General features: G+C 40.2%; 1 protein-coding gene across 3 annotated transcripts in view; it reads right to left on the bottom strand.

Annotated features, from left to right (window-relative positions):
• The window catches only part of STK38L (serine/threonine kinase 38 like), a 75,932-nt gene extending 66,425 nt beyond the window's left edge, over positions 1-9,507 (bottom strand). Inside the window, exon 1 of one of the 3 annotated variants that reach the window (XM_045554151.1) lies at positions 9,326-9,412. The gene's annotated coding sequence lies outside the window, so the exon portion shown is untranslated. Of the gene's footprint in view, positions 1-9,325 lie in introns of all 3 variants that reach the window. The other 2 variants (XM_045554153.1, XM_045554150.1) reach the window with 2 other exon arrangements.
• Between the last annotated feature and the right edge of the window lie 434 nt (positions 9,508-9,941).

Below are 9,941 nucleotides of genomic sequence, written 5' to 3' on the forward strand. Positions count from 1 at the left end.
TTCCATTTCTGCTCAATTCTAAAAATAAAGAGACACAGGTACATACACAGTTCTTTTCATTAAAGCCAGAAATGTTGATTAAAACAAACTGCCATTTTTGGCATAACAATACACCCAGTGTATTTTTAGACAGGACTGCTGGCAGCTCAACTTAATCCTGAGGTATGGCACTGATCCCACCAAGTGGCACCTGGAGCAGGTGTGAGAGGTACTTGACCTCTTTTAAACATATGTACTTTTTTTTTCTGCCCCCACCCCATGCCTCTCCTATCTCTCTGCAAACCTGCTTTTCCTTTTCCTTTTCTTGTCTTTCACTTTCCTCCTGGGAGTGCCTATAAACTTTTACTACTACCCGTAATGGCACTAAAGCCAACACAGCTGCCAAACCTTGGCCTGGAAATACAATGGATATAATTCTAATTGGAGACTATCATTAACTGGTTGTCCTCAGAAAACAACTTAACTACATTCTGTCTTAGTGGCCTAATCCACAGGACAGAAAAGATAACCTCTGCAGAAAGTAAACCTATGTGAAAAAGAAACCTGTGGTGCTTTTTAGCTCTAGCAGTCCAGTGTAGATTACAGGTCTCTGAATGATCAACAAAGGACAGTGGGCCGGGACTAGAGACAATGTTTGGCACCATTTGAAGTTTAGAGTCATGCTAAATCATTAAATTTTATTATTTTAAAATATAATAAGGGTTAATGTAGAGTAGATGGGGAAAAATCAAGGCTAGAACCAGAATAAAAAGACTTCAACACTAGGTATTATAATCCTGGGAAATTTTTAAGGGTTCCATAAAACTCCCCAGGAAAGGTAAATAATGATGTTCCTACCACAACCTCCTTCCTCAATCAAGTGCGCTTGAAGTATGTTTTGATGCAGTATTCTCTTTATATGACAATACTAGCGGCTCTAGGCACTCAAAGAAAAGGTTTTTAGTGGATTTATTTTTCTTTATCTCTCTAGCTGATGGTATCATTACTTTTACTGTTTAATTTCACAAAATGGAAGTGAGAGACAACTTATCACTGGCACTACCCTTGCAAGCTGGGAGTGGGAGGCACCAGAGCAGAGGAGTTTCCACTGGGCTGTAAGAGGCAACAGAAACTTTTCCTTACAAAAGCTCAGAGTGCCAAGCTGGATAAAATAAACATCAAAAAGCACAGCAAGGAAAAAGTTCATTGATCCTATCCAGCCTCATGTCCCAACACTAAAACAACCCAGGTTCTTGTGGCACCCTGAACGTGCTTCAGTCCCTGACGTCACTATGTGATAACATCTTCCTGTAGCCTGCTGGCCTGAAAAACTCCTACTCACCCTTCACCAAACACTCCCACCCCCCTGGAAAGCTTCTCTCACTCTCCCAAACAGGTGCTCCTTTCCCTGAGGCGCACCTCTCACTGCTCTTTCATTATAGCAGCTACACCCAATTGCAGTTATTTCTATACCAGTGCACGGAGCCCTGTGGTCACCTGCCGGCTTTCTGCGAGAGAACCACGTTTTCCCATCTCTACATCTCCTGGTACACTGTATGTGTCTCATATGCAACTCACAGAGAAAGAGCTCCCTAGGTCTCAACATGAAGGGGCAACACCCATCCACCCAAGTCTCTCCTTTCCAATCTCACCTAGTTTAGAACTTCACTATCTATCTCTTAGAATATGTAAATTAATCTCTTCATTGGTCTTCCCATTTCTGGTCTCTCTTCCCTTTAATCCATTCCATATACACTACTGCCACTAGAATGTTTCTAAAGTACAACTCTGATTAAATGTACCAAGCTGAGCCGGTGATGATGCAGAGAATGAAAAGCCGAAAACCACCTATTCTCTGAGCTCAATGGGCTCGAATCCAATAGGGCAGAGAGAGAACTAGATAATTAACATATAATTTATCAGGTGCTTTAGAGATATACCCAATTTATGCTAATCCCTCTGCCTAGCATGTCCTTCACTCTTAAATGGTCAATTCATATTTCACTTCGTATAGGAAGCTTTCCTAATCTCCCCAGCCAGGGGAGATTAGGAATCTCTCATTCCTCTGCTCTCACAGTGCCCTGTTATGGGCTTATCACCTTCTATTTGAATTACAGTTATTTGTACCCATACATTATACCTCTTACTGGATCAAACTTTTCTAAATGGAAGGGCAATACATCTTACCCATCTCTATTTTTCCATGGTACCTAACACAGTGCCCTGCAAATAGTTGATAAATGTTGAATTATGATGAGTAACCTCACAAAAACATTACGAGTCTGTGATTCCTTTAGCATTTTGCCAGTATTAAGAATATCAATGGGTCAAATATACGTAATGAAGTACTAAAATTTTTCCACTCTAGCCACAAAAATAGAAAAAGTCTATTCTGCTTGGCTAGACAAGAGTAGACATATGGAGAACATCCTCAACCAGATTTGAAAATGTCCAAATGAAACAGATCTCTATTGTAAAAACACAACAAAGGGCAACTCCATAGCACTATAAACCAGGCAACCAGTCTCTGCTGACAAATACAGAAAAGTCATGCGGGCAAACATGGTATGGCACTTCCATAGTGGGAGCAAGTCAGTGGGCAAATGCCTAACTAAGTAAAAATGAACACAGCTAGTAAAAATTAAATTTGATAAAACAAGTTACCAGTATACGATAATATTTCAAAAATGGATCATTAAATAAGCTCTCTGATCTATCAAATAATACAACTTTCCGTAAGTGAATAGTGCCTGCAGCTTATCCATTCTGTAAGGTTCACGTCCAATTTCCTACAGCAGTGCTAACCGTAAGATACCTCATCAACCGCTTGTTAGGATTCCCAATTTCTTAATTTCACTTTTCCTATCTGTCCTCCCTCCACCCACTCCTTCATCATAATTGTTTTAGTTAGAATGCAAGCAGTTGAGTGCAGGATGAGGTAGATGGCAACTTAACTAAGAATTGAGGACTTTAACATTTCAAGATTAAAAATGCAGAACTAAAATTTCAACTTCTTAATTTTCACAAAACAAAACAAAACTCAAGGCTCAAAACTATAACACGTTTTAAGAAAATGCTGTGCTATAATGATATTTACCTGCTCTAATTAGCTTGAATGAAGTCAGAACATTGGATTATACCGTTTATTTCAGCATTACAACTGCTGAGGGCAAGAACCTTGTTTCATCAACTAATTTTGTAGAGTCCCTTAGTAAACACTCTAACTGTAGTAGCTTTTAATTTCCCAGGAAGACCATGTGTTAAATAAAGTGCCTATACTACATGATTGCTATGTGGATTAAGTAAGAAAATGTGTAAAAATGCTTCATAAAACTAGAAAGCACAACACAAATACAAGGTGCTCCTAGTATTTTCTTAAAATAAGTGCTAAAAGCAAATCCCCCTCTATAGGAAATCTGAATATACCTGAATTATTTCTGTATACTTTTCCCAAGTGAATTTATGTTTGACATGCAAAATTATAAATAACTCATAAAGGGTAAATTACAAAAAAAAGGGGGAAGGAAAGGGAAGAAAGCTCGCGTGGGACCAGAAGAGGGAAGTATATTAAAGAGAAAAGGAGAAGTTTTTATAATAAAATAATGCAATACAAGAGAAACCAAACCTGAGTCTTAGGGATCAATTTCTAACTTCCCCACCACTTCCTATCTATCCATATGACCCTGGGCAAGTCACTTCACCTCTCTAAGCTCCAGTTTCCTCATGTGTAGGTACAGATAATAATTCATAGGGTTGCTGTGGGGATTAAATGAGACAATATAAATAAAGTACCTGGCACTATGTCTGGTACACAGTAAGTGATAAATGGTTACTGCTATTGATAAAATTATTAGACCTATACCCTGACGGGTGACATTCAGGCATAAAAAAGGAACCAAGAACCCATAAGAGGGAAAGATAAAATTCAGAGAGCTAAATCTATATTTTACCATTGGGAGATGAAGTTTGAGAAATATAGATTACACAAAGTATTTTTCATATTAAAAGTATAAATTACTGTGTCTCCAGGATTGCTGAGGAATCTAGAGAACTGTAGTCAAAATCTCCAAGTCATAAAAGCAGAACAGCAATAACTATTACTATACTCATAAAAGCAGAATAGTAATCGGAGAACCAGACCAAAAAAAAGTGCTTATTAATGTGCACAGAAGCTTCTTTGTCCCAAACTCAATTTTCTAAACTTTCAAAGACAGAATGAAAGCTAGACTCCATAGCAAAGGCACAGCAACTCTGCATGCCAAAAATAGATGGTATTAGCAATTACGCACAGTCATTTTAGTTTCTGCTATCTTGTTCTTTATTCTGGGGAAGTGTGTTGTATTTGTAGTTGATTTGAGGTGTTAAACATTATTAACTCAATCCTATTCAGAAACTGCAAAAGTAGTAAAAGTGTTCAAAGAAGTAGGAAAAAGAGGAATAAAATTCCCTCCTGAATCAGATGAAGAGATAGTAAATAATTTAAAAAGGTAAAAAAACAATGACTGCTACCTGTGCATACGAGATCAGAGATTTATGTGAAAATTCTATACCTGTGAAATCAATGAGAATCAGCAAAAAACAGGGAAAACAGGAAACCTTCCATTGATGTTGGCCAGAAAACCAACATGAATTTGGGTTGCCAACTGGACTAGTATTAACTCAGGAGAAGGCAAGGAGCTTGTTCAAGAATTTAAAAGCTAAGCATAGTACAAGTGCTACCATCACAAGCCACAGAGGACTGCCAATGCTGGAGGCCTGCAATATTCAATGTGAATGGTCAGGTCACCATAGGACCTGTAACCACTAAGGTCTTCCAAACTAAGATCTGTGCAGAGATCATCTAAGAGGGACGCTACCTGCCTCAGTGGATTTTCAACGTAGACAAAACTGGTCTATCGTGGGAAAAGAGTTCTATCAGCAAGGAGGTAAGAGTATGTCTGGTCTCCCTTTGATGGACCAACTCACGTTCCTTTTTACTAAGAACAATTTCAAAACCAAACCTGTACTTAGAGGACCTTGTAAACTTTATATAACAAAGCAACGTTGATATCTGAGCATCTCCAAGAAATTATGGGCTGAAGATCCTGAGGATTTTGTCAATCAGGGGATGGTAAATGGAAATGGCATGTCTACCACCACTACTAATTTGTTAAAAATAAAAAACAAAAAACACTTTTTTTTGGTTTTTATTTGTTTTGCTATCTTTGTCTTCTTTTAATAATGTAAATATATGTGCTTTAAATCCTGGCTTTAGTTCTGCTTCTTTTCCCATTAGGCTTTAATCTCATCAACCATAAATTGTCTTACTATAGGGGATTTTTAGAACCCACCTGCTCAGTTAATGAGGGGACACTTATTATATTTGTTCACAAAGACTATGACTCTGGAGCTCTGCTTAGAGTATGGTTTAATCAAGGGCACTGACAAAAGAGCTGAAGATCTTGCTAGACAGTTAGGAAAGGGCAGGCAGTACCTATGCTCACCTTCTGTATTCTCTGCCTACATAGACTTTTTTCTAACCTTTAAATCCAATTGAATCTACTGGGGTTCCAATTCTTAGATAACCAATAACAAATGTGGACTATACCTGAAACTTCATAAATAAAACCAGCTGGACCATTCTTTTAACAATAATTTAGAGTGTTGAGTAGGTCTATACCTGGCACAGTCAATTTCTATAGCATCTTTTGTTTCACAATCCCAAAGAACTTTCAAAGTTGCCCTAACATAAAATATCAGGGATGGAATTTCTCTCATTTTATACATGTACAACACTCTATTCAAAACATTGTTTCTGCCATTATAAGCATGGCTGTTTGTGGAAATAAAAACGAAAAGGGGTGGGACTGACATTCAATCATTAACTACATTCCAACTTCATAATTCAATCCAAAAAATACCCAGTGCCAAGTGGTTTTAAAAATGACAGGACAAAGCCAGGCACACTGGCACACGTTTATAGTCCCAGTTACTCAGGAGGCTGAGGTGGGAGGATTGATGGAGCCCACGAGTTCAAGTCCAGCCTGGGCAACATAAGAAGACTCTGTCTTTAAAAAAAAAAAAAAAAATACAGGACAAAATACACAATCATTCCATTAGGCAAAGGAGTTAATACAGATATAACTGCTCACTTCTAAATCCTTATGGGCACTTACAAGTAATAAAGCAAAATTATCAAAAGTCCCACTCAACAGTTACATTTAATTTATACCAAAAATAAATTAAAATATCTAACATGCCAAAATAACTTTTACCAGGGTTTTCATTATTTTGTAACTCTTTCTAGAAAACTGATCCCAAAATTTAGATGCCATAGAAATGTATTTGCCCAAATCAATTCTTTGAAACTGTAAACCCGAGAAAGACCATCACGAATGGGAGAGAAAATAAGGATAGTGGTTAAGAACAGCAATACAGGTACAAGCCAGAACATCCACGATGAAATCCTGCTTCAACCACTGACTAGCTATCTAACCTTGATACCTCAGTTACTCCAGCTGCCAAATTGGGATAATAAAAATACCTACTCCATACAGTTGTTATGAGAATTAAACCCAGGTACATGTAAAGGATTTAGCAGCAAGCAGGCAGCACTGTATAAAGCGTTTGCTTATTATCATTATCATATGACTAGATCACCCAAACCATCTACACAAATGCCTTCTCCTTCTCAGTCTTCCTTAATTGGTCTAGCAGGATTTGATCCCTCCCTCTTTTGCTTCCTCATAAAATGCATTTTGTATGACAGTTATTTGGGCGAGTACATTTCCCTCCCATTAGATTACATCTCCTTGAGGACAGAGTACAGGGCAGCAAACATTGTTGCTTTTCACTTCCCTTCCTCTAAAGATTCTGAACAATAACACCCTGTCAATTAGCAAACCTGTACCTGGAAACAGAAGGCTTATGTAACCAATGCACCCAAGTACTGGTCATATCTTGCTAAATATTCTCTTAAGATTCAGACAAAAATTTAGGGGATGAAAGAGGGGAGAAAAGGAGGATTCACTTAATGTTTTTTAGCTACTGACCAAAGATATCTTTTAAATCTTTAAATGTCTTAAAAACTTGCTTTCATTATCTCATTCAAAAAGACCACGGTGTTTTAATATAAAAGTACAGTATCATAATTTCTGCATATGTCAAGTCTAACCTAATCATAACTTGCCCATCTGCTGATTTTAATATGATCCTAGATGACAATATACTTGCTTGATTCACCCTACACTAATTTGTGCAAAATAAAATCATTTTAACATTATATTGAGATGCAAATTTTTCTGGCTTGATTTGTGTCCTCTTTTTCCCCTCTTAAAAAAGTGCCACAAGGGAAAAAAAAAAGCCTCCAACGTATCCCGGATCACTGGGAAAACACTTTCTAAAGTATGTTACCCAACTTCGCTAACATGATGCTGCCCTTACTTTGAAAAAGCAAAACTTTTCTGAAAACAAACAGCTGAATTGAGTCCACTGCTTTGTTATCGTTTTCTAGAAAGTACAATTTTTCCTTTGTCCTTACAGCATCCTATCTTTAGAAATTTAATTTTTAGAGTAAAAACTACCGGGGACACCTATTTTTTTGCACAAATAATCTTAGTCTCTATTCTTTGACTTATTTTAAAACAAACTCAAAACCAAAAGTCTAGAGAAGAATCGCTCCTATTTAATGTGGCTTTTCTAAGCCTAATTTTTTCATTCCCAATGGCAGGGCTTTCAAAAACATACAAAAACTACACCCAGCTTTGCTTCTTATTCTAAACACATCCCAACCAAATGGGAAACATTATCAGCCATCTTACCAAGAAGAAAACAAAGGTAAGTGAAGTCAAATCGAAAATTATTTTAATTCATTGTACCTTTTTTGAGATCAGGAGTTCTCAAATAAAAGTACTTTGATGAACCTATGCAATGAAATTATGAAAATGTCATAATTTAACATCATATTTTGGACTAATTTCTCTCCCCTCAAATAGTCTTGAGAGTAGTTAGTTAATTCACATACAATACCTCTCTCCCACTGGGGAGACAGTATAATAAACTTAATTGTTTTACATATCCTGAGGCTTAGAGAGAAAGGCCAGAATTCAAAGAGGTTTCCAGGATCCTATATACATATACGATTGAGACAAAGAACTTTCAAAGATCTGCATTGAGTAAGCAAAACTGGACTTAAAAACAATAGACCCTACCTTAAAGTAGGGAAACCTGTCAAATTTAAGCCCCTTCGCCCCGCCCCCCCCCCCGCCACAAAAAAAAACCAGTTCTCGCTCAATCAGTCCTCCTTTTACAACCAAGAGGCATAACTTAAAACACTTAAAGTTGTTCTTTCAGATTTTAGCAGTAACAAAGCTAACACTAAGGCCATTTCCAAGTAAGTGGCTTCTATCAAAACTTACCACAAGTTATGTGAAATAGTCAAGAGTGTTGGTTCTGCATTTTATCAACTAAGGAACAACAGCATCACACTTTTGGACAAGCCACCACTTCCAGCAACACTAGCCCTCCCCTCGCCTCCCATTTCTTTTTATATCATTCCTCCAAACTTAGAACTCGAAAAGCGATTCCACAAAACAAAAAAATTGCACCAATAAACGGGAGGCCACTGGTTTTGAAAATAAAGTTTGCTGTCAAACTGGCAACTTTTTAAAGGTGAAACGCACCCTGCTAAATCGGGTATAATCTTTCCTATTCCCGTACCAAACCAGCACTCGTTTGTCCCCGATACTAAAAGTGAAAAGAGGAGTGGGAGAAAATGAGGTTGCAGGGAAGGGTCTGCTGTTTCAATGGTAGGGACAGATTTTGAGGCTGCTTTTGAACACTCCGTGGCTTCTGGGAGCTGGGAGGCTTTACTGTGTCTCTCAGAGAAATGTTTAGCAATCTGACGCATCAGTTTTTAGGAATGGTACACAAAACAGCCCCCACAATTGAAGAGCCATGCCTGGAATCCTCCCTCTCGGTGACATCGGCTGGAGGGCACGGGACAGGAGAGCAGGGGCTACCAGGAGAGGATCGCGACATTTGTTATTGTTTATGGAGCCCAGGCAGGGACCCGGAGCAGGGTGCTCGGGGCCGAGGAGTGGACGGGGAAAGGCGCAGGGAAGGACAAAGATTCCTCCCCGGGCTCCAAGCCACCTCTCCGGACACACGGGGCCAGTAGTACCCCGGGGAATTAGAGGGCCAAGGCCGTCGCCGCAGCTTCACCGGAGACGTTTCCAGCCCCGAAATTAGCCCAGCTTCCCCTGGACACCCAAACACACCTAAGATCTCCCCCTGCCCCTGCTCGCAGAGTTGGGGCTGGTGCCGCGAGCCCGGGACCCCCAGCCGAGCGCCGCATCCGCGCACTCACCTGCCTCCGGTCGCGCCCGCGGCCGGCTCAGCCTCCGCACGGACCGCAGCCGGCCTGGCGCCCGTCCGCTCCCTTCTCCCCGCTCCGCCCTCGCCCCGCCCCCGGGAGGTGGGACCCGCGGCCGCGCCGGAATCTCGGGGCGGCCTCCCTGAACTCTCGCGAGCCCTCCCTCCTCGGCTTCTTGGTGGCTGGGCCGGCCCGACTCGCCTTGACGTCATACGCACCACAGCCGGAAGTAGCCTTCTGTCGTCAACGCCGGCCCCAGCTCCAGCCCCACCCACCTCCGCCCGGTGAAGTCCTGACTGGTTCAGGGAGTTGGCTGGGTTGTTGCCCCTCTCCCTCTCTCACCTGCCTCACCTCACTGCCCTGTTTGCTCAACACTGGTTCAGGCCTCCTTTGAGAATGGCCCAGTGTGTTGCAACATCCTAAATGTCACACATCCTAAATGTCATCAGAGTTTTTCTCACTACTTCACAATGCAATGCAAAGAATGTTAGAAATGGAAGGGGGCTTAGAAAGAATCACGCATCCACAAATTCTGCAGATTAGGAAACTGTGGTCAACAAAGATGGATGGGCTGATCAAGTTGCTTAGTCAGTGGCCGTGGGAACTAGAA

The sequence above is a fragment of the Lemur catta genome, chromosome 6 (genome assembly GCF_020740605.2).
Source record: "Lemur catta isolate mLemCat1 chromosome 6, mLemCat1.pri, whole genome shotgun sequence".
Taxonomy (NCBI): Eukaryota; Metazoa; Chordata; class Mammalia; order Primates; family Lemuridae; genus Lemur; species Lemur catta.